The sequence below is a fragment of the Podarcis muralis genome, chromosome 9 (assembly GCF_964188315.1).
Source record: "Podarcis muralis chromosome 9, rPodMur119.hap1.1, whole genome shotgun sequence".
NCBI lineage: Eukaryota > Metazoa > Chordata > Lepidosauria > Squamata > Lacertidae > Podarcis > Podarcis muralis.
In genome coordinates, this window is record NC_135663.1 from 42,381,085 (window position 1) to 42,407,014 (window position 25,930).

The 25,930-nt window shown below is 43.4% G+C and overlaps 1 long non-coding RNA gene across 1 annotated transcript in view; it reads left to right on the forward strand.

The window, feature by feature from the left end:
• Positions 1–25,681, forward strand: part of LOC114604365 (uncharacterized) — a 117,893-nt gene extending 92,212 nt beyond the window's left edge. Inside the window, exon 5 of the long non-coding RNA XR_003708291.2 lies at positions 25,562–25,681. This is a non-coding gene — a long non-coding RNA (uncharacterized LOC114604365). The remainder of the gene's footprint in view (positions 1–25,561) is intronic.
• Positions 25,682–25,930: the final 249 nt, after the last annotated feature.

Here is a 25,930-nt window from a genome sequence, read left to right on the forward strand (position 1 = left end):
TTTGCGTAGCTTCTGATCTAGCAGCACTCTGCAGCTTTTTAAAATAAATAAAAAAACCTTTTCTTAGCATTGTCTTAGATTCCTCTTTTCCCATTTTATTTTTTTAAAAAACCACAATAATATAATCTCTTCCCCACCAGCTCTAGATGACTATGGATGCTGGCCCACTTTAATCACATTAAAGGTTTTATATGACGATCCCTGGTGGTTAGAATATTATTTCTGAAAATGTATCTCAAGAATATATGTCAAAAGTAGTATCCCTTAAGGCAGATTTTAAATTATATCCCTATCTATTACTAATTATTTTTAGGCACATATGAAAAGGAAGGCTAGATCGGAGGGTTACTCTTATGCCCTGGAAACGAGTGTAAGCTATGATCCTCAGCAGCATAGAGTAGAAAATATATTCCATGGTTCGGTGGGCCATAATTCCACACAACGTCCCTGGCCCAAAGCCTAGTGGACATGCACTCTGAGCAAATGGAGCCACCATATCAAGGGGCTTTTCCATTCCCTCCAATGCAGAGGGATGTTTTGAACCTACATCTGATTCTGTGAATGATTTGAGATGATTTATTAGACTTGCCTATCGCTTTATATATAAGAAAGGCTCATAGCAATTTACAATGTGTATAATACAATGAAATGTAATAAAAGCGTATTAAGTGATGCATGATATCAAGAGTAACGGTAACAAAATCATGCCCAGATGCCCAGGACAATAAAAATGTATTTAACCTGGTGTTGAAATGATAGTATGGTTGGTGCCAGGCATGCTTCCCTGGGAGAGAGTTCCAAAGACAGGAGGCTTTTAACAGAGAAGGTCCATTCTTTGGTCGCCACTCTTTGTGCTTCTTTAAGAGGTGGGACACAGAGAAGGGCCTCAGATGACAAACCCAGTGTCCCAGCAGGTTTCTACAGGATGAGTCAGTCTTTTAGGTATTGGGCTCCCAAGCCGCATTTGGCTTTAATGGGTAAAAACAGCTTTTTGAATGGCATCTGGAAACTAACCAGCAGGCAGTGCAGTTGGACCAGAACCGGTGTTGTATGCTTTTACCTTTGTGTTTTCATTCATAATCTGACTTCCACTTTCTATACTAGCAGGAGTTTTTGGAGCATTTGTTAAGAATAGAAAAGCCTTTGTAGAGAAAGCATAATTCTGTTTGTATGACAAGTTGACCATGACCCAAATGGGCCCTGGAACATTGCTTGTAAGTACCTTGTACCATAGCTGTTTGAGATACGGGTCTGAAGATATGAAGTGGCAGCCCTGCTGAAGTGAAGCAGGTCTTTGTCTGGGTAATGCCTAGATGGAAAACCACTGGGTAAGCCCATGTACAAAGTAATAAAATATGATTTAAATATATGCTTTAGAAATGCTTGCTTCTTAGACAGGCCATGTGACTTGCTTTACAGTGTCCTCTATTGGAGTGCTGTACAGTCCAAGCCTGGTTTAAAGATGAAGAACCAAAAAAGAGCGTGCAGGAGCCTTGAAGTTGCCTTTCAACAGCAGCTTCTGGCCACTTCCCCTCTATGGTGAGATGTATTATATCTCTATTTAAATTATTTCAATTATTTCTGAGTTTGCACACAAACATGCAAATAAGCGTCCTCATTTTTGAAGACTCAAACTCTCATTTTTTGTGGGGAGCGACTATGAATAACTGGTCAATTTAACCTGGACTGAATGGTTGTAAACTGTGTTGGGTTGCCTTGGGCAAGAGAAAGCGACTAACAAATTTAATAAATAAAAATGCAGTGGTACTTCGAGTTACAAACGCCTCAGGTTACAAACGCTTCAGGTTACAAACTCCGCTAACTTGGAAGAGTTACCTCGAGTTGGGAACTTTGCCCCAGGATGAGAACAGAAATTATGTGCTAGTAGTGTAGCGGCAGCAAGAGGCCCCATTAGCAGAAGCACACCTCTAGTTAAGAACAATTTCAGGTTAAGAACGGACCTCCAGAACGAATTAAGTTTGTAACTAGAGGTACCACTGTAATAATAAATGCATGGCAGTTTATTGTATTGTAGCTAAACTCAGGTCCAGTCTCTCAGAGATGTTACTTTCTTTGGGGACTTTGAACCCCCAAAGCCATGTGACCTGTCTGGGATGTCTCCGTGAAATTGCAGATTGAGGGTTATTTGCTGGCTGCCATGTGGGATAGGAACCCATGACAATGGCGGTCAAAAGGACCCTCTTAGTGAGAGCCTGAATGAGAATGTTTTCACTACCCTAGGCGGGAGATGGGGAAAGTGGCATACAAATAAACAGATAGTGATGATTTATCCAATGCAAAATAATAATAATTTGCGGCTCCACCTTTGTAAAAATGAAATCTGTGAACGTTGTCTCCCCTCCCCTGCCCATATACACTTTCAGTTCTTAGACATATTATGCAGATTTTAATATAAAATTTATTGACTTTCACAGGCACGCATAGTAGTTATTATGCCAGCAATAATTCATAGCTTTCCTTACAAAGGCTTAACATCCCTATTCTCATTTCCCTGATGGCTTGTATACACTTTACAATGCTTTTAAAAAGGTGACTGAATGCCACTTTATAAATCAGAATTATTTTTCAGGAAATCCATTTTAAAAAAAGTATCCTTGCTTTGGGGAATCATCCTTTGGGAACACAGAAAGAATGCAAATGGTGAAAAGTTTGCATGAATGATACTTTTTTTAATATAAACTGATGTTTGTTCTTTCACATAGCTGTGTTGCAATTGTTTTCTGTTTGGGTACATCTGACATTAAAAATCTGCAAAATGGCTGCTTGAGCAGATAGTCCTTTAATTTTTCTAAGCAGTCATTTTGCCATAGCAAGCACCACACTACAAATGCTAAGGAAGTTAGTTGGAAATAGGAGCTTATGTTTTCTTCCCAGAGCTGAGATATTAAACTATAATTTCCACTCCACAAAACCCCATAGCATTGTTATGTCCTAGAGCTTACATCCACCTATACAATGCATGTATTAATTGTGTAGCAGTTATGAACTTTTAAACTACAGATCAATGCTGGCTTTCTGAACCAATTTCTCACTATGAGACCTATTAAAATTAAAAAATAGATTTTTTTTAAATAAAAAAAGTTATATTTAAAGTTCGATAGCTGGATACCACTACCATTTTATTACATTTTGAAGATTTTTGTTAAGGTTTTAAACTGACTTAGGCTAGCCTAAGGCAATGAATGTGTAACACTTTATTCTTCTTACTGCAAGAATTCAGCCCGGGAAATGAGAACATTTCCACTTACCTTAGTCACAGTGGTAAAAGTTTAACCCCTCAAGTGTCTTGCAAGTTTTCATTTATGGGTTCTGCCATTGATTTTGGTGGGATATATATCACCTCCGTGTTTGAGTATATCATGATGTCTTAGCAAATGCTAATACTCAGTCTGAGCATTAGAATATTTTATTTTATTTTATTATCTGATTATTTTGATTTCTAACCCCCCTCCTCCTAAAATTATTGTCACTCACCTTGTAGACATTATGGTGAAGGGCAGGCAAATAAATATATGAACCTGGGACAGGTAACAATATAATACACATAAGCAGTAAATTAGTACAGCACTATAAAATCATGCACATAAATATGCATTGAAGATTCTGATTTTAATATACTGTTCTCCTGATTTCCTCCTCAGTATTTATTTGTGCCATGGCATCCAAAAGTAGGCAAGGCAATCTTACTGTGGTTCACTTAGTTACGCTTTCCAGAGTTCATAGTTCACACCAGTACAAAATGTGGATCCCATTAGAGTGTCGTCTCATACCTTAAATATGAGCCCCCCCCCCCCAATTCAGCCTTTCCAGGCATTGATAAACACCACATTTAAATGGGGAAAGATTGAAGACAACACTGGGATAGACAGCCTGTGACCACCCCTTAATTAACTGGGAGACAGGCGGGTGCAAATTCACATTCTGCTCTGGTGTGCACAAGCCCTTAGATCCTCCACATTTTTTCAGAGTTCGCTCTGCATAATTAGTCAGTTTTAGCATGATCCCTACTTATTCTTTTTTGTGTGTGACTTTCTCCTCCAAGACATCTTGTGTACATCTTGAATGTGGTACATTTGACATATTCATAATATAACAGAAATATTTCATTTATTCCCAGGTAGCTGCCCAGATGTTTAGAACATAAAATGAGGCTAGACATATTCAGTGTTCAGGAGGTGACTGGCCTTTCCAATTCCAACAATCTCTTGCTTTTAAGTATTTCTTTTAAATGAATATTAGCAGAAATTTAGAATGCATTTGATGAAAGCATTTCAAAACAAAGTGCTTTGCTTGCCTTTGAGAAGAATCTACCTTTCATTAGTGGTGCATATATTAGCGGGAATGTCAACAAGGAGCATTTGAAAGCAGCAGGCTTGCATGCCTGCCTTATGTTTGAATCCCAGATGGATCCCTCCCCCCAGCTGTTAGTGCTTCTCTGGCTTCCAGAATAGCTCCCATACCTCCCTCAGTCCTGGCTGGTGGTAATAACGCAGCAAGAGAAAAGGTTGACTCATGCAAACTTTATGGATCAGTCAGCAGGACAAGCTGAACTAAAGAAACTGCATTGTGTGCAAGTTCCAACGTTGGGGGCCTAGGAGAATGCAAGCAGGAATCCTGATCAAAGTCATACTCTACGTTAACTTTGAATGATAGGTCATGATAACATTAATGTGACAGAGAATGTCCTCCATAGTTAACAACTGCACTTTCATTTGTGACTCCTCAGTACCAGTTTGGGTCAAAGGCAGCAGAGATTTGTGGCAGTCCCAAACAGGATCGGGGGGGGGGGTCTTCAGATCTCATGGTAGTGGGTCAGCTTACACTCTTGTGCTGCTCACTCTGTGACTTACTAGATCTGCCAAGAATATAGGAACATAGGAAGCTGCTTTATATTTGTCAGACCATTAGCCTACCTTACTCAATATTGTCTGCCCTGACCGGAAGCCAGTCTCCAAGATTTCAGGCTGAGTCTCTCTCAGCCATACCTGCAGAAGCATTAAGCTACATACACACCATACGTGTAAAGCATATTATGTCCCTCAAAGGATCTTTGGAACTTATCCCTCAGAAAGCTACAACTCCCAGCATCCTTATCAAACCATAGTTGCCAAGATTCCTTGGGAGGATTAATGAGCATTAAATTGATGGTGTGTACAGAGCCCAAGTCCGAGTGAGGCAGGAGGTAGTGAATTACCTTGACAGCAGAATTCTGGATGGAGATCAAAGAACCGAAAGAGCATAGTTCTAGTCAGTGGTGTAGTCATGAATTCTGAAGTACTGGAGCTCATTATGGCAGCCCCTATAGCCACATCCCAAGGAAGTCCATAGCCATATCTCCAAGGTGCAAGTCCAAAATGTCGGCATGGGACACAGCATCACATCCAGCACGTTGGACTTTGTCTGGGTTCACATCTCTGATCAGACATGTGGCATGGCTGCGATCCTATGCACACTTTCCTGAGGGAAAGTGGCATTGAACTCAGTGGTGGTTGCTTCAAACTGCCTAGGTTCAATGTGTAAAACATACTGAAGTTCAATAAAAGATCTTCAGCGGATGTGAAACCTTTAGCTCTTAATTAGAAATGTAAATGATCTTGCAAAGAAGTGTTACCTTTTCAGCTGTGAGCATGATGTAAGAAACACATTCAGGGAAAGAAATAGCCACCCTTTTCTTGATGATTTCTGACTTGCTCTGACTTCCACTGATACTCTGTCACAATCAATAGCAAAAACTGAAAGCCCAATTATCACCTCATTCCCTTGCCGGAGCAAGGAGTGTCAGAGCAATTACCGTGACGCTTTGCCGAATGATGTCATCATTCCTGCCATGAAAAAACTTTCATACAAGCTAAGGGAATAAGAAGGTCTACAGGGCAGTTACCAAGGTGGGATGGGTCTGTGGTATTGGCCTCTTGGCATTTGTCCCCCTGATACTTTGGGGGATGGTGTAGGTGGTGAGGTCATTGTTGCTTGGGTGCACTAGTGGGAGTGCAGGATTGGCTGTGCCAGTGCACCTGCACTACCCCAATCTTGCAGCCGTCCTGTCCCAGTAAGTGGCAGTAATGCCACTGTTGGGAGGTGGCTCCATGCAGTGGTTGCTGATGCCCATTGGGACTGGTAGGTGGGAGGCAGAGACCAACAGTAGGTAGGACCAGAGCCTACTTCTGTGGAAAGCTAACTAATTCTAGTTTTGCCCTCATCTTCCTCTCTGCTGAGTTCTACAAGGGAAACGCTGAAACTAAGGATAAAGAATTTGGCAGGCAGTGTCACGTCCTGGACTGTTGTATGCAGGTAGGCAGGTGGGGCCTGGCTGAGAACACATTGAAGTTGGTGGGCAGTTTCCCATTTGCCCTAATAGACCAGTTCTCCACTGGCTGCATGGCGCTGCTCTGCTGTCACTGCCTGAGAAGAGCCTTATCTAACCTAGACTTGATAGGTTTCTAAGACCTGTTTAGTCCAGCATCCCATATACAGTACCTCCAAGGCCAATTAGATGCCTATGGTAAACTCACATGCCTGCAGTAGTCTATGGCATTTCCCTGGCATCATTTAGCACTAATATCTGGGGCTCCCTCATTCACATGACTATAGTTGATGTTGCATGAGTTCAAACTGAGTGCTTTTGAAGTCAAAGGTATACCATGCATCGTATTTACTCTTTCTATAGATGCGACATTATTTTAATCAAAGTAAAATCTAATAACAAGCAAAACTCATTTTAGTCCTGTCCTTGGGCAATGTATTTATGGATTCTTTTATTTAAAGGGGGGGAAACATATTTTCCTACTGATGCTTTAATGGATGCTTAATGGATTGTTCTGGCTGAGTCAGAAATAGCCAGATTGCTTCTTCAATTGTGACATTAGCAATGTCTGGGAGATTATTTTCCCTGAAGGTATCTTGTCTAGCACTACTAGTGATGAGCAGCTTCTTCTACAAGACAGTCTTTGTGGCTCCTGAGAAGCTGCTGCCCCACCATCTGCTGGAAGCAGAATTAAAAGGGTACAGTCCACATGGCACAGAGCAGAGTGCTGTCGCCTCTCTCTCTAAAATGCTGAATGTCTGTCTACACAGCGAAGGTGGGGGATCTCTGCTGCAAAAAGTCATGGATATAAGAAGCTAATTCCTCCTCCTTAAAAAAATTAGGAGTGCAATTTCACTCCAACACACCAAGACATAATAATATTAAAAGGGGGTGTAAGGAGTATTAGGGGAGTGGAAGTACCTCTGGTGTGGGACACATCATGATTCTTCTGGGGTAGTTCGTCCACACCATCTAACACCCTGTAAACAATTCGAGATGGATAGTCAATAAACAGGCCATGTGGATGCCACTTCAGTATCATCAAATTAAAAACAAATGGAGAAACATTGTAGACTCCTCCACAACCACCATTAGTAGACCACACCTCCTACTCGGTGCTCCAATTGTTCTTTTCTTGAGCATGACTGTGTAAATTGTGCTACTGAACCATGGGGAGAAAACACAGTAAAACAATGATTCGATGGAATCATGTAGATCACTGGTCTTCAACTGGTGGGTTGTGGCCTGATTCAAGCTGAGCTACAGCAGGAGCAGTGCCACCATAAAAATAAATGGTATAAAATTAAGAAATGGGTTCCCAAATGCATGTTTGGATGAAAAGGGGGACCTGGGCCTGAAAAAGTTGAAGATGCCTGATGCAGATGACCCATAAAAAGTGGGTCATCCAGTAGCACCTTAGAGACCAACTAAGTTTGTTATTGGTATGAGCTTTTGTGTGCATGCTCATGCCAATAACAAACTTAGTTGGTCTCTAAGGTGCTACTGGAAGGAATTTTTTTATTTTGTTTCGACTATGGCAGACCAACACGGCTACCTACCTGTAACTATAAAAAGTGAGTGAACAAAGTGTGGCTATTGTGAAAGTGCTAAGTATGTAAAGTAAATGCCTAGTGTGAAAGCAAGTACAATATTCTTCATCCCCTGCAACTCAGTTTTGTGTCTTCCCAGGCTGAAGCCTATAAAGCAAAGGACAGGGTTTTCAGTTTCTTGCCTGGTTTTTGATCCATTTGTGACTAGAACTGACAGGAGGAAAGAGAGAAAGCTATTGAGGGGATTTGTCATCTTGGTCACATATTATCCGTGTTTCTTGTGATGCAATAATGTTTCCTGTTTTGTATCAAATCAAGGGCACCATTCCCCAGGATGTTCTTCTGCACATGGCCCAGTAAAATGAGCTCCACGCAGCTCTCATTCTTTTCAGTGGGATGCGCAGGCAGACTTCACAGTAAACTGCGCCCCAAATTTTCAGCTAAAGTCTTTGAAGGAGTCATTGTAGTCTTGTCAAAATCAATGTTTAATTTAAGAGATTTTGAAAGACCATTAAAGCCAATAAAGTTCTGAGGATAGCTGCAGGGTGGAGCTCTTGCAACATCTCTTGAATATTTAGATACTAGGATATTCAGATGCTAGCATCCTTTAAAAACTATCGCTGCTTCCCCACCCTTAGGAGGTCTCATTAGTACAATGGCAGTAGTTTGGGCATATACATTCCCTGTGTGTGTTGTATGTTTGTGGGAAAGAATTAAACAGAAAAGAGTCTCCCTCTCCCCTCTACTTACCAGGTAGAAAAATAAAACAAGCAATGTTATGAATTTGAGGTGTTAAGCTGGTACCAGACCCCTTAAATCTCTGGATCCAGCAAGTGTTAAAATTTAATCAAGGCTTCTAATTCTTGGAATAGCCAGGCTAGCCTCCTGGTGAGGTGATAAACCTGGGTGACGAGCCTTTAATGAAACAATCGTTGAGACGAGCCTTTAATGAAACAATCGTTGAGACGGCTAGAGCGCCGGTGGCGGATGACCCATTCTGAAGCTGACCGGACACAGGTTAGAGCTCAGTGTCGAGCCTACCAAGTGGCGGTAGCGACGGCGAAGAAGGCCTTCTTCGCCGCCTCTATTGCATCTGCAGAAAACAGCAGCAGGAGACTTTTTCAGGTGGTCCGCAATTTAGCGGAACCACCTGCTACATCGGGGCCCAGTACAGGCCACATGATCTCCTGCAATGATTTTGCAAAGTTTTTTGCAGATAAAGTCGCTCAGATTCGGGAAGAGGTAGACGCCACCATGGGAGCAGGGCCAGGGCGGGAGAGTGCTAGAGTCCTGTCTAGTCAAATTGCGTGGGATCAATTCCAATCTGTTACCTCCGAGGATGTGGACAGGCTGCTTGGACGAGTGAAACCAACCACCTGTCTCCTGGATCCTTGCCCATCCTGGCTTATAAAAGCTAGCCGGGAAGGGCTGGGCGATGGGCTTCGTGGGGTGGTGAATGCTTCCCTCCGTGAGGGAACCTTCCCAGACCCGTTGAAAGAGGCGGTTATTAAACCGCTTCTTAAAAAACCATCTTTAGACGCGGCCACGATGGCCAACTATCGCCCAGTCTCAAATCTTCCATTCTTGGGCAAGGTGATTGAGCGAGTGGTTGCTGAACAACTCCAGGCACGCCTGGAAGAAGCGGACCATTTGGATCCCTTCCAGTCGGGATTCAGGCCTCATCACGGGACTGAAACTGCCTTGGTCGCACTGGTTGATGATCTCCGGCGGGCTAGGGACAAAGGTGAGAGCTGTTTCCTAGTTCTGCTGGATCTCTCAGCGGCATTTGATACCATCGACCATAACATCCTTCTGGACCGTCTTGAGGGGCTGGGAGCTGGGGGTACTGTCATACAGTGGTTCCGCTCCTTCCTCCTGGGCCGTGTTCAGAAAGTGGTGGTGGGGGATGAGCGTTCAGACCCCTGGGCTCTCACTTGTGGGGTGCCTCAGGGTTCTGTCCTCTCCCCTATGCTTTTCAACATCTACATGCAGCCGCTGGGAGAGATCATCAGGGGGTTTGGGCTGGGTGTTCATCAGTATGCAGATGATACCCAGCTCTACCTTTCTTTCAAATCAGAACCAGTGAAGGCGGTGACGGTCCTGTGTGAGTGTCTGGAGGCGGTTGGAGGATGGATGGCGGCAAACAGATTGAGATTGAATCCTGACAAGACAGAAGTACTGTTTCTGGGGGACAGGAGGCGGGCAGGTGTGGAGGATTCCCTGGTCCTGAATGGGGTAACCGTGCCCCTGAAGGACCAGGTGCGCAGCCTGGGAGTCATTTTGGACTCACAGCTGTCCATGGAGGCACAGGTTAAATCCGTGCCCAGGGCAGCTGTGTACCAGCTCCATCTGGTACGTAGGCTGAGACCCTATCTGCCCGCGGACTGCCTCGCCAGAGTGGTGCATGCTCTGGTTATCTCCCGCTTGGACTACTGCAATGCGCTCTACGTGGGGCTACCTTTGAAGGTGACCCGGAAACTACAACTAATCCAGAATGCAGCAGCCAGACTGGTGACTGGGAACGGCCGCCGAGACCATATAACACCGGTCTTGAAAGACCTACATTGGCTCCCAGTACGTTTCCGAGCACAATTCAAAGTGTTGGTGCTGACCTTTAAAGCCCTAAACGGCCTCGGTCCAGTATACCTGAAGGAGCGTCTCCACCTCCATTGTTCTACCCGGACACTGAGGTCCAGCACCGAGGGCCTTCTGGCGGTTCCCTCACTGCGAGAAGCCAAGTTACAGGGAACCAGGCAGAGGGCCTTCTCGGTAGTGGCGCCCTCCCTGTGGAACGCCCTCCCACCAGATGTCAAAGAGAACAACAACTACCAGACTTTTAGAAGACATCTGAAGACAGCCCTGTTTAGGGAAGCTTTTAATGTTTGATGTATCACAGTATTTTAATATTCTTTTGGAAGCCGCCCAGAGTGGCTGGGGAAACCCAGCCAGATGGGCGGGGTATAAATAATAAATTATTATTATTATTATTATTATTATTATTATTATTATTATTATTATTATTTAAGGGGAATTAAGGAGCTCAGTGCAAGATATGGCAAGTGTGGGGGAGTCTCCCTCAATAGAAAAAGCCAAAGGTTGGAGCAAAGGGAGCATTGATGTGACCTGGAAGTAAAGCAGCAAGCTGGAGAGAGAATCGGTGATGTTTGACTTCTGTTTGAATCCAAGGCTGTGGCTATGGCAGAAACAAGACACTCTCAGCAAGTTAATAGTGTGAACCCTTCCATCATATGCTCAGTTTGTATATATGCGTAAATAAACCATATATCACAAAGACCCCCACAGTCTCTGCTGTGCCTCATTCCAAAAGGAAACATGAGCCCTGCAACCTCGCACAACTCAAGAGATTGAGGTGGCATGCAACAGTAAGAAGAACAGTAAGATTGTGCTTTGTGATTATAGAAACACCAAACGGTTCAGCAGTCCTAGGTGAATATATGACTCACACCTCTGCTAAGCTCATTTCAGTGTGAAATGCTCTGGAAATAGAGTGTGGATTGCAGCAATAGATAGTCAGGAAGTCACTCGTTGAATGCAATAAGTTGCTTGAAATTAATTATTTGGGAAGTGCTTTCCAAAGCAAAACTGCTCAAGAAGATTAAATCTTCCCTTGGCCCATTAAAATGTAGGAGCTCTTTATTCATCAGTGAATCAGTGATTAATGCCCCATTTCACTTTCATATAAAGTTCAGCACAGGGAAGTGCTAAATAACATGTGATGCAACTGGCTCAAAAATAAAGATACAAGGTGGTTTGCTCTGTTTTTATATCTGCACTGCATTGTTCCTTTATTTCCTTCATTAGAATACTGAGGCATGGCTATCAGATTTGACTGCCTTGTTTTCTTGATGGCATCTGGCTAATTATCCTAGGCTTTCTGGAAACTTTAATTAGTACAAGCAATGAGTATTTAACATCACCCCCACCTTGGAAATGCAAACTCCTGCTCATCCAAATTCACTACCTCTTCCTTCTCATCATCCTCATGTAAATGCAATGCTGTTGAAGAAGCATCCCTGTTTATCTGAACTTTTGATGACCTGAGCATTTTAATGTAGTAACAGCTAGTGTTTCTCCAAGCTTCTTATTAGAATTCACTTCTTTAGCTTGAACATTTGTGATCAGCTTGGTTAGTGAGATGGTATGCTGGGTGAAACTACCAGTGCCACAGCATGATAGAGAGGGAGGCAGAGTCATGATGGAGGTGGGATAAATGTAGTGCAAGCACATCATGGCTGAGTGAATGGTCATGCCTGCTGATGTCTGCAGACTTTGCTAGGGAAGGAGATGTTCTTGCTTCCCCCACTGCTATTCTATAGCCCCTCCTGATTCTGTGTCTACCAAACTGGCTCCCAGGCTCCCACTAGCAATAATCAAATGCAGATTTCAGAAACGATCTCTTTAAATCCCATTTCCCTCCAAGGTGAGCATAGATTATGATATATTCACATGGTTTTGCTAAAGAAAAGGAGGATTAGTGTGCATCTTACACATATGCATTTCCTGCTGTTTGCAAATGCTTCAGCATCATCTCACTCCCCTCTGCCAATGGTGGTGATGAGAAGGGGTTTGTTTTGTTTTTTACATTTTTGGAACCAAAGGATGTTTTCCACAAATAATTCTTTGGCTTTTGAAAGCCAGTTTTCCTGCTAATAAACCTAATTACATGAAGGTGATGGTTAAGTTAGTAGTCCTTATAGCGGTTTCCTACAACATAGATAAAGGCACAGTGACTCCCCCCATGACCGTTCCTTCTCCAGAAGGAGGGCATTTGCTACATCTTCATCTCATTTTACAGCTTCTTCCTCACATTCAGAAACATGGAAATCGCCACAGGGACTAAAGCTGCTGAAGTGATTGGCGAGAAAAGCTATATATCCCTGTTATAAATCTCTAAGTCAAGTCTGAAATAAAAGTTGTATGGCAAACCAGAAAATGAATTTTATCTTAAATTGAAATAGGGATCAGCTGCTATAGCCTGGGATTTGGGAATGATTAAGTGTAAGATTCAGTTAAGAAGTTTCGCCTCTCAAGAAAATATAAAGCAAACATGCCTATTCCTGACCTATATAGCTTTTTGGTGTGTTCAGCATAATAAAATGGCTAGATGGATCATGAATTGATACCACAGGTCTAAAAGTTGGTGGATGTAATGGAATTTGTAACAAAGCAGTAATCGAGCAATAATTTGTTTCGGTAATGAGTTTTGTCTTCAGTATTTAAAATTCAGGTTTACCCATATGCAAAGTGAAAATGCCAGTATGAAGCGATGCCTGGTTTCTCTGTGTTGCCAAATTAAATAAATAGTGATTTTATTAAGGAAATGGGTAAAACCTTTCAGGAAATAATTAATGTTACGAAATAAATAATGTTACGAAATAAATAATGTTACGAAATTCGATCTGCAGAGCTTGATCGATGAGCCGTGACCTCTGATTACTTTACGAACGTCAATCAGCAGTTTACAACGGGTCCGGCACACTTCTTCAAAAGCTGCGCCATTGTTGCTCCCTCCAGTTCACGGCTTAGCAGAGTTGGACACAGCGGGAAAACTATCACGTCCTTTGACAAACACACGCAGTCCGGTTTGTCTATTTACAGCTCTTTATTGAAACAGTTCAGCCATCGCTGCTGGCAGCCATTGCAAACATGTCTCTCTCTCAGACACACAGAGAGAAACTGAACAAACAGGGAATAGTCCCGCCCAGCTTCTAAAGCTTCTGTCTCCGCCCAGCTGTTAGCTGACGTCAGCAGGTGACACACACCAGGGAATTTAACCAGATAAATTCTGAACTATAACACCCCCCTTGTGTCCCTGCGTGATACCTGTGCAACATCTTCAGTACCTTGTGAGATCAATTCCTTCCCCAATGCCTTGCGCCTTCCCTTGGCAAACCTGTTTGGCATTTGTGGAACCACCTCACAACTTTCAGAATCGCACTGTGCGAAACTTATCCACGCACCTGTGGCCTGATACCTCTCTGGTGGGACACCCTTTGTTGTGCGACTGGACCTCCTAGGCACAAACTCAGGTGTTCCCTCTGACTCACTTTGATCAGCAGGTGTGTCCTCTGCATCATGGGATTCTCCTTCTGACTTAAAGCATTTTCGAATCCTCTCCATTACACTCACAGGAGAACTAGGCTCGCTTTTGGGTGCTCTCTTAACATCTTGTGGAGAAGCTACCGAAACCTCATCCTGCTCCTGACTTTGCTCCTGACTTTGGTCGTCATCAGCAGCCTCAGCCCCTTCTTCCTCTGCCTCATCAGAACTGTCTTCTGGATCAGAGAGACAATCTGAGAGAACATCACGCCTAACAGGAGTCTTTGACTTCACCTCCTCCTCTAAGAACTCAGCGTGTTTACTGATCAGCACCTTACTCTGATCACCTGACGGGTAAGCAAATCGCCATGCACGGGCTTCTGGCTCATACCCACAGAAGATCATTTTCTGGACTTTGGCTCCATCTGGCCCTCGCAAAGCCTCAGGCACAGAGACAAGCGCAGGAGTCCCAAACGTCCGCAGAAAGTGAACCTGGGGTTTTCGGCCATTTAACAAAGAGAACGGTGTGTCACCTACCAATGAGTTGTAGACACGATTCCAGGTGAATGACACAGCCCTCGTAGCCTCCAGCCAAAACTCAGGAGGTAACCTGGCTTCTTTTAGCATCACCTGTGCAGCTTTAATCAGAGCTCCACTTCTCAGCTCTGCCACTCCACCTTGCTGGGGTGAAATAACTGTGTGTCGTATCCCTTTCTGTTGAAAGAACTTCTGCAAAGCAGAACCAGTGTACTTAGCATTTCTGTCACTGATGATAGCTTGAACCCTGGTGGAGAACCTCTGTTCCACCCCCTCAATCCAGCTCTTGATCAGCTGTGCTGCATCCTCCCTGGATTTGAGACCGTGAGCCCAGGAATTCTGTGAGAAATCATCCAGAAAAGTTAGCAGAAACCTGGCCCCCCCTAGACTTGGTGCCTTGACAGGACCGGACAAATCTATGTGAACCAGCTCAAAAGGTTTAGCGGCTACACGTTCCACCTTTGGGTAACTGCACCCTCTCACCTTTGCCTGCTTGCAAGTGTCACAATTAATGGCACTTTGACAATTTTTAATCTTACAACCTGTAACAACCTCAGGTAACACCTGCAAATCCTCTAAAGGATTGTGAATCGTTCTCTGATGCCATACGCATGAACATGTAACATTATGAGCGGGAATTGTAGCACGCTGGTTGGGAACTGTAGCACGCAACGCTTGTGCTTTCTCAACCTTCCCCTCACCTCCAAGAGACGTTTTAAGAATGAAAAGATCATTCTGTCCCTTCCGCACTTTGGCCAGTAACCTCCCCCCTTTGGAGATTGTGCAGACATCATTTTCAAAACAAACTTTGAACCCCTTACTTAACAAATAAGGCACAGATAACAAACATTGTTGAATCTCTGGAACAATACAAAAATCCACCGTTTCCTGTAAAACAGAAAGATAGGCATTAGTACACTTGGAAACTCTAGTTTTCTGTCCATTTGCAAACTTAATAGTCTGTCCCTTCGGAACTGCCGTGCAATTCCACCTCTCGACTGCAGGGGTCTCTGGAACCATGTTGCGGTTAGCTGCAGAGTCTATTACAAAGGCCATCTCGGGATTTTCCACTCGGCCCTCCTCAAACACTGCCATACTCGCTGAGACTTGATAAGACTCTTCTCCCTGCTGTTTACCACGGCCACCTGGCTCAGTTCCACGCCTGCCTGTCTTCCCAGGCCTGTTGCCATGGAAACCCGCCTGATTCCCATGGGAAATGTCCTTCACAACATCCTGCCGCGGCTCTCTGCACCGGTGGGGGCAATTACGACGTAAATGCTCTGTTGAATTACAGATGTAACAACGACGAACGGAAAAAGCCTGGACAGTGCATTCAGCTGGCCTGGCTCCGCCCTTACACCCAGAGCTCCCTGTGCCAGCCTTGCCCTCTTTCACCGCCCTCTGCCGCTTTGATTCTTCGTCAATCAAGCGTCCGCTAATATAATCAATCGTAAGATCTTGCGGAGGCATCGTTTCCATCGTTAGAACCAAGTTCTCATAACTCCTGTCCAAAGAACTTAAAAGTGTATAAGCCTTAAGTTCATCAGGGAAGGGCACATTGAGCTGACGCAGCTTACTGAAAATAGTCAGCACCTGGGCAATGTGATCCCTTATCGGTTCCCCTGGCGACAGCTTCTTCTCAAACAGAGAACGTATCACATGAATCTTTGCCCCAGCTGTGGTCCTCTGATGTATTCTAGTCAGAGCAGACCAAATCTGATGACAGGTACGTAAGCCGTCTATATGAGGGAGCTGCGACGCCTCAAGCGCCATCACTACATGGGACATGGCCTTCTTGTCTTTCTTTGCCGCTGCAGTGGCTCTCTCCACGTCTGCGGCTCCTGCATTGGGTCCGGCCACGACTGGATCAGCCTGCGTGCATTCCCACAGCTGCTTTCCCTCCAGCCAATAGTACATGCGCTTATTCCAGTCTTCCCAATTGGAGCCATTGAGCCTTTCGAAGGGAATATTGAAGCTCTCATGGCCCTGTGCCTGAGCAGCAGCCATTCTCCTCCCGTTCTCCCAAGGGGCCCAAGCCTACTTACAGCTTATCCAGCACCCGTCCGGAGAAACGATTTCTCAGCTGCTTTTCAGCTCTCAGCTCTCAGCACAGGCAGACCTTTCAGCTAGCCGCTTGCCTCAGATTCCGGCCTCCGTCTCCTGCCGTGCTCCGTTGCTCTAAACCGCAACTTCAAAGCTTCCGTGATAGTTTTACAAGCGGTAATTAAGTACCCATGACCTGTTACGAAATTCGATCTGCAGAGCTTGATCGATGAGCCGTGACCTCTGATTACTTTACGAACGTCAATCAGCAGTTTACAACGGGTCCGGCACACTTCTTCAAAAGCTGCGCCATTGTTGCTCCCTCCAGTTCACGGCTTAGCAGAGTTGGACACAGCGGGAAAACTATCACGTCCTTTGACAAACACACGCAGTCCGGTTTGTCTATTTACAGCTCTTTATTGAAACAGTTCAGCCATCGCTGCTGGCAGCCATTGCAAACATGTCTCTCTCTCAGACACACAGAGAGAAACTGAACAAACAGGGAATAGTCCCGCCCAGCTTCTAAAGCTTCTGTCTCCGCCCAGCTGTTAGCTGACGTCAGCAGGTGACACACACCAGGGAATTTAACCAGATAAATTCTGAACTATAACAAGGGCCACAGTAAATTCCCTCCCTGTTCTAATGGCATTCTTGATATTGTGTTCCACTCGAATGAAAATGGCTGACTCTTTATCAATAAGAGACTGCGGTACCTCTTTGCTTTCTTACCTATGTATGGGTATCTCAAGGCCTTCCAATGAGAGACCAAGTCTGCATGTGACAAACTGACTCCTATGATCCAAAGAGGTGGAATTATTATACTGATTGTTGCTCCAGTTCACTAAGTCTGCATCGGTCTGAGTAGTACTGGGACTGGTCCAACCACAAGCCTCTCCTACTTTTAAAACCGACATTGAATATGGAGATTTCCAGCCACTTCTTTGTTTAAACACATATGTGAAGCCATAGGCAAGAATGGGAATTGGTAATCAGCATGGAGGACTCCAGTCCATAACCAGAATCAGAGCAGGCATCAGTCCAATAAAATTTATGCAGAGGTTCCTCTCCTTCCCTCTCTGTGATAATAATAATAATAAGAGTTTGGATTTGATATCCCGCCTTTCACTCCCTTTAAGGAGTCTCAAAGTGGCTAACATTCTCCTTTCCCTTCCTCCCCCACAACAAACACTCTGTGAGGTGAGTGGGGCTGAGAGACTTCAAAGAAGTGTGACTAGCCCAAGGTCACCCAGCAGCTGCATGTGGAGGAGCGGAGACGCGAACCCGGTTTCCCAGATTACGAGACTACCGCTCTTAACCACTACACTATACTGGCTCTCATCTGCAGAGCTTTCTTTCCGCTGGAACTCACCTCTCAAGTGGGCGCCATTGCCATTATAAGAGAACAAGGGAGGCATTCATGATGAGTTCCGGTACCTCTTTTCCTAGAAAAATAGCACTGTGCATCTGGTTCTCATGACACCATCTGCCATGAGCCTTTTGGTGTTCTGAGATAAGTAAAGACAGCATGTGAGAGTCAGGGAAATGACAAGGCAGAGAGTAAACAGTGGTTACGGAGGCTAAGTACAAACACATGACCAGAGTGGTGAATTGCAGAACTGGAAAGACAATGTGATAATTTATTTTACCTCTGCAGAGTTGGTCATATTCTAAAACACTTAGTTCTGATATATTCTTTGTAAAGTGCAGGTGGCATTGCTGATTTTTTAAACCCAGTAAGCAACAATTTCCCGCCCTCTTTTAACAAATTCTTCTGAAGATCAGTCCCTCTGCCCTGCTGAAGCCAGAAATGCAGGAACGGGACTGCAGTAATCTATGTGCTTTTGACAAAGTGCATCTCCTGCTGTTGCAGTGAACTGGGCTAATTGTTTTATGAGCTGATATTTCCTTTACTGCACTTCTGTGATTTGTGGCTGGGCTCACTCAGCAGCGATCTTTAAGCTCCGTAACAAGCTTACTCAGACCAGAAGATGGCAGTCAGTCTTGGCAGTCCTGGTGCAGCATTGTGCTTAGATTGGCAGATCTGTCAAACATTGCTTTAATTTGTCCTGGGCCTGCATATGAAAAGTCCCCTCTCTTGTGGGTTATTCACCTTAATCCGACCTTTTGCTAATGCAGAAACAGTGACCTGTTATGACATGCTAAAACAAAGAGAAAATGAAAACGGCCTAATTTAGTCTGCTGTGGCATTCCTAGTGATGTATGGTACCGATCACAAAGGGGCTAGTGCCATCTCTAATAAGGGTGAGTAATGCAGCTTCCACTGCTGTCAGAGCAATTCCGCTGACCTGTACTTCGAATACTAATAATGAAAGGATTTGTTCAACAGATCAGAATGCCTGTAGTGCTGCAGCAAAGAGCATCCTTGCATGGTAAAATACAGACAGCAAAACAAAAAAAGACGAAGGAAAAAACAGAATTAAGAGAGAGAGAGAGACGAAGAAAGGAAAGCAAGCATTGATGTTTCAGGGCAATTCTATTAGGTGTGTGCACCAACAGCAAGATATATTTCAGATCCCACTTTGGAAGACGAAATTTGACTCTGAATGCTTTGGTCACAATCTGGTACATTTCAGGTCCAACTCAGAACTTTGCTTCAGAAAATCTGAGGCTTCAAATGTCTATCCATTGACTTATATAGGAAAATAAACAAATGGCAACCACATTTTAATTGGATAAAAATTATAGTCAGATTTTCTGAGGAGATGAAGTAAAATAGGTGCTGGGTTTTCTGTGCTGCATGGTTTGCAGTCTGAGGGTTGGGGTGTGTGTGTGTGTGTGTGTGTGTGTGAGAGAGAGAGAGAGAGAGAGAGAGAGAGAGAGAGTTTTAAAGAGAATTCCTATAACTTTTTAAAAAATCATGGCAGAATTGGATGAAATTTGTTGGCATTGCTATCCCTTCTAAGGGAATAAAGCATGCCAAACCTCAAACAGGTAGGCATGGGGGTTCTGCAAGGGTTAGGGTCTTTGCAGTTTTGGGGGGTGGGAAATAGTATTTTCTCATCTGCTACCCCCTGTGATTTTGGGGCAGGAAGAATTTATTTATTTATTAAAATGGTATATATTGTAGAGATGTCCCTAAGTAAGTAACCTAAAAAGTTAAGATGAATGAAAAATAGGACTGGAGAAAGGACAAAGTTATAAGACAAAGGATGCACCTTTAAAAAAAAGAAAAAAGAATTTGGACTAGGGAGACCTGGATTCCAATTATAGGGTGGGGGAAACATTTAGAAAGCCATACATTGTGATAAATATGTACATATTGTGATGAAATATATAAATAGTCTTTCATATTTCTATGGATTTTTAAAGTAAACCTAGAAACAGATTTTTCTATCCCTACTAGTGTGCAAGGCATTTCCCCAAATTACAGAGTCATCCAAACCCCTCTTACACCAGACTTGAGGGGGGTTGAAAGGACTGGAGGCAACCCTCCACTCTGCTTTCTATAGCTATGTCAGAAATACATTATTCTTAGTGCCTTCTGGAAAGAGTATTATCTGTAAAGGGTACATTTGCTAATGAATAAATATGTCCCCTTCTCCTTCTGTGAGGCCTTAATCAATAAAATGGGAATATTTTTCTCTTTTTGCACTTGCTAGCCAGCTGTTATAATGCAGAATGGTAAATTTAAAAGAATACTGAACTGAACAGGGGCCACTAATGTCAGAAGCAAACACAACTACTGCAAGAAGTGTTTTCAAGTGTTCTCCGGCAGCCATAAGGTGTTGAAGCTACACAAAGGATTTTGAAACAAACATCACACTGGGGAGCAATTTAAAAACATTTTCCAGATAGACAAGAAATAAGACCTATTCTCTACTTGGCAGCTGTTTAAATCCACACTGGGAGGGTGGGAGCAGGACGGAATCTAGATTTATCTTGTAAAATAGACATGTTATTGTGCCTGCATCGCTTGCAGTATGTTAAGAGGTTCCTCTTCATCCTGGAGAAGAGTGATTAGTGGGGTGCCACAGGATTCTGTCTTGGGCCCGGTCTTATTCAACATCTTTATCAACGACTTGGATGATGGACTCAAGGGCATCCTGATCAAATTTGCAGATGACACCAAACTGGGAGGGGTGGCTAACACCACAGAGGACAGGATCACACTTCAAAACGACCTTGACAGATTAGAGAACTGGGCCAAAACAAACAAGATGAACTTTAACAGGGGGAAATGTAAAGTATTGCACTTGGGCAAAAAAAATGAGAGGCACAAATGCAAGATGGGGGACACCTGGCTTGAGAGCAGTACATGTGAAAAGGATCTAGGAGTCTTGGTTGACCACAAACTCGACATGAGCCAACAGTGTGACGCGGCAGCTAAAAAAGCCAATGCAATTCTGGGCTGCATCAATAGGAGTATAGCATCTAGATCAAGGGAAGTAATAGTGCCACTGTATTCTGCTCTGGTCAGACCTCACCTGGAGTACTGTGTCCAGTTCTGGGCACCACAGTTCAAGGAGGACACTGACAAACTGGAACGTGTCCAGAGGAGGGCAACCAAAATGGTCAAAGGTCTGGAAACGATGCCTTATGAGGAACGGCTAAGGGAGCTGGGCATGTTTAGCCTGGAGAAGAGGAGGTTAAGGGGTGATATGATAGCCATGTTCAAATATATAAAAGGATGTCATATAGAGGAGGGAGAAAGGTTGTTTTCTGCTGCTCCAGAGAAGCGGACACGGAGCAATGGATCCAAACTACAAGAAAGAAGATTCCACCTAAACATTAGGAAGAACTTCCTGACAGTAAGAGCTGTTCGACAGTGGAATTTGCTGCCAAGGAGTGTGGTGGAGTCTCCTTCTTTGGAGGTCTTTAAGCAGAGGCTTGACAACCATATGTCAGGAGTGCTCTGATGGTGTTTCCTGCTTGGCAGGGGGTTGGACTCGATGGCCCTTGTGGTCTATTCCAACTCTATGATTCTAAGAGGTGCTGCACCCTAAAATAGTGCATCCTCAACTTGTTTATCAGTTTCTCAACATCTAACATTTTTCTTCCACTATTGACGCTGAACTGTATTATTACAGTGGTACCTCGGGTACATACGCTTCAGGTTACATACGCTTCAGGTTACACACTCTGCTAACCTAGAAATAGTGCTTCAGGTTATGAACTTTGCTCCAGGATAAGAACAGAAATCGTGCTCCGGCAGCGTGGCAGCAGCAGGAGGCCCCATTAGCTAAAGTGGTGCTTCAGGTTAAGAACAGTTTCAGGTTAAGTACGGACCTCCGGAATGAATTAAGTACTTAACCCGAGGTACTACTGTATATGTTTTTTTGGGGGGCAGGGCAAGACTCACCTAAAACATCTGGATTCAGTAAAGGGTTAGAATTTAAGCAAACCCCTAAATACCTGGGTCTAGTGGGAGCTAGAGTCTAAACAAGCTTTTATGTGTCCAGGAAGCTTCTTGGCAGAAGAACTGTCTGGAGGTAATCACTGGAATGGCCAAGCCATTTAGAAGGTCATTAACAGAGACTCTCTGGGATGGACAGATAATGGACAAAGCCCCTCCCTGAGGTGAGAGATAGCAGAAACAAAAGGGCAGAGTTTCATGAGGGATGGGCAGAATTGCAGTGGGTGAAGAGGTAAGTGAACAGGAGAAAAGTGTCAGTTTTAGAAGCTGAAGGGGGAGCGGAGCATGAGGCAGGCAATCTCTTTTATGCTGCAAAGAACATCAGATATGATGTTGGGAGTCGCTTGGAATCTGAAGCTGCAGCAACAGGAGGAACAGATCCTTCTTGCGATGTGAATGCCCTGCGCTTTCTCCATCTAGACGCAGGTTGTATATATGTGTAAATAAACCATGTATCATAAAGACACCACAGACTCCACTGTGCCTCATTGTCCAAAAGGAGACACAGACCCTGCTGAGCACGCCTGATACCCCTGGAATCTTGTGCCACTCGGAGACTGGTGTGGCATGTAAAACTATTTAAGTCAGGTTTGTGTGGCCCTTGGAGTTCAGGAAAATTGGGACTATTGCTTGGTCTGGTGTCTGGAAGATTGGCCAGTTGGCTATTCTGGATGGAATTACAAGCCCTCTGAAAGAAATGGTTCACGGTTTGGGGATGCCATCTGGTGTGGTTAAAATAGTCGCAACCAAATGAGAGCCAATTGACACAAACTGCCTGCAGTTGCCATTTCAAGTGGGGAAAATGTGTATGGTATAATTTTGCTTTTGAACGACCAAATTCCATATACCAACAACAATAACAGGAATAGTATGCATGGTACAGAAATCCTGTTTTTGTGCCCCCCCCCTGAAATTGGCTAAATATGTGAAGTGAGAATATTTCATGTTTTCCATCTCCAGTCCTTATGAGAACTGTATGCAATCTGTTTCCTTTATGTCACCTTTTTTCTTATAAAATGGGAATCAAATCAGATGAGCTGTTGATTTATTAGGCTGACTTGAAAAGCATGCCTCTATTGATATCTATTGATTTATAATCTCTGTGAGAGCTGTTTCACACAAACATGCTATTACTTTAAACTCAACTGGCTGTTCAATTAATGCAAAAATTTAAAGTGAGCATGAGTATCCTGTCACATTTGAGACCATCAGTTGGCATCTGTCTGTCTCATGATATGAGGGAAGAGTGCGCATTCAGGGATGAAATCAAACCATTGGAGAGTTACAGCCCCTGTTGTGGCTGTAGAGACCAACATGGGGGGAGACATGTTTCCTGCTCGTGGGTTTTCCCTGTAACTCAAGGGTGTTACCTTTGGATATTTTTCAGGAAGTAGTACTTCTCTGGGGGCAGTGCCAGCCCACACACGAGGCAAGGTAAGGTTACTGCCTCAGGCAGCAAGATCCACAGGGGCAACAGATACGACCTTCAAGGAATGCATTGCCTGCCTGCTGCTGCTGCTGCTGTGGTAGCATCCATGGCCCTGGTGAGCTCCTTAGAGGCTGGATCTGCCCCCTCCTCAGCAGCGCCCCTCCAGTGCTGCTTCTGCAGCAGCCTCTTGGCGAATAGAAGGTGCTGTTGGTCTCCTCCCACCCTTGTTCCCAACATAGATCTTTATTTCCCCCTTGTTCTGCTGTAGATCTTTTCTCACTCCTTCTTCCCTGGTAGGGCCGCAGACACCATTTTGTGGTTTGTGTCAGATGCCAGATGTCTTGAGCCAGCCCTGTCTGGGGTTATTCTTCCATGAGAAGGATGGAATATGGACCTGATTTCATGTAGCTGGTAGTGCTCTGCAGATATACATTGCTTCAGTGACTTTCACAAAAGCAATAAGCTTGATAAGATAAGCAAAAGATAAACAAAAGAAAAATAAATTATGGCCCCCAAAATATCTTAACCTGCAGTGACATATTTCTAATATGGGATTCGAGTGAAGTGTGTTGCTGCCAAAGAAGGCTGCAGCCCTGTGCGCACTTAAACGAGTGAATAAGCTCTATTGAATGTAGTGGGACTTACTTCTGAACAAAAATATACACGACTGCTTTTTGTCTTCCACAAATGCCCATAGCTAATGGTAGCAATGATTTTAGCAAACGTCATTCAAAGTCCGGCGAGATTCTGAATCTTCTGAAACTCATACATAGAAAGCAGGTATATGTCTATATGATGATGCCACATTGACGATCCCGCTACTATTCTTATTTATAGATTCATATAGGTTTATATATTTCTGTTTACAGACAATTCTGTAGGTTGCTCACTTCTGTGTATGATGTTGACCAGGTAAAATCTCTGGGGAGATGAGGGTGTTCTATTTGACTTCAAACATTTTCTTCATAGTGTATTTGCATTTCATAATTGGGGGTGGTGGGAAGGGGCATCCAACTGACTCTGCAGATTATTTATTCATCCATATGTGCTAATCTCCTTGTTTCTGCTGCATATATATTTTGCATCTGCCAACACAACCTTAACATGTTCTAGTCAATTAAATTTGTCCTTTCCTTTAATAAAATATTTGTCCTTTAATACAGCTCATTGGTCTTGATTTCTTTGACTCATGTTAAGTCATCAGAATGAAGGTGCTATATGACCAAGCTATTCAATTACAAAGGCATTGCGTAGATACACTTTATGAAGCCAGCAAATTTCAGAGTCCCCACGGTATGAGGACATTCAACATAATGTCATTGACTAAGGGAAAGAGTGAAAGTACGGTATATGTTCTGTGGGTGAGAATAATCAAAAATTAGTCTTTACTAAGTACATAGGTATAAGTGGAAGTACAGGTCAAGGTTAAAAGTGGGTATTTTAGTTATCATGAATAATTTGGGCTGGATTTACACTCATTAATTCTAATGCTGACTGCATACATTCAAAACCCATCACTGAAAACTAGAAATATTTCACAGAGCTCCAATAAATTTTTTTAGGCTGAATATGACAATTACATAATTTAAAGCCAAATTAAAAATCTACAATAGCTGAACTCAGTCTTTTGTAGCTATAATCTCAGAAAAGAAGCTAAGGATAGGCTAAAATTTGATGAAACATTTGTGTTTTTAGATTTTGAGATTACCTTTAGACTGAAAATGTGACACTGCCCCCAAACCCATCCTGGGGAAACAATAAAGAAACATAAATGGTTTTCAACTGGGACAGGATTTAGGTTACTGTTTCCTGAGATAGTCCTTGCAGAAAGAAATCCAGTAAGATAATACATTTTCTGGAAGCATTTCCTGCTATTTTGATTGTATAAGCTGAAGCTCTTTATCTATACTTGCACATCATGTACTTACTTCAAAATGTTTTTTATTGCTGTTCCACCTCATGACTCATCTTCACCTTTGATGCCCCATTCATAGTATTTCATTGTGACATTTATAGGAAGAACCTTTTGGACCCTGCCTATGTTATTGGGTGGAGGAAAGGAATTATAGATGCTGATCATGATTAAAATCAATAATGGAAGTTAAATGCCATGTGACAGGACTCAAAATATGCTACTTGCTGAAGAAAGCAAGTTGTTCAATAGAATTATGTGATGGCCTGTGCTTTACAATAGATTTTACTGCAATGCTAAATCAATGGGCTTGTGTTTTAATACTTTGCAGCAACTTTGTTGATCTACAGCTGGGCGAAATGTGTTAGCAGAGCCTCATTGAAGAGGAAGAACAACTGTGGATCTGGAACAGAAAAGTTTGGAAACCTAAAGCAAGTGCCAGTCGCTTAATGTAAGTTCTTACAGAAAAATCCTAATCAAAAAGTAAGGTGCGGTTGCTGCTTTTGTGCAGTTTTGTGACCACTTCCATAACTTTTGCACAATGTTAGTGGGACACACAGAGAAATTAAATATCCCTGACTGGACCTCCCAACATATTTTTCTTTGTTTAAAACTAATCAAGCATCCTCTCCGTTTCAGTTGGTGCTGCATTGCTGGGTGGGGAAGTTAACCCCCCATTTCTGTAATTTAGCTAATTTCC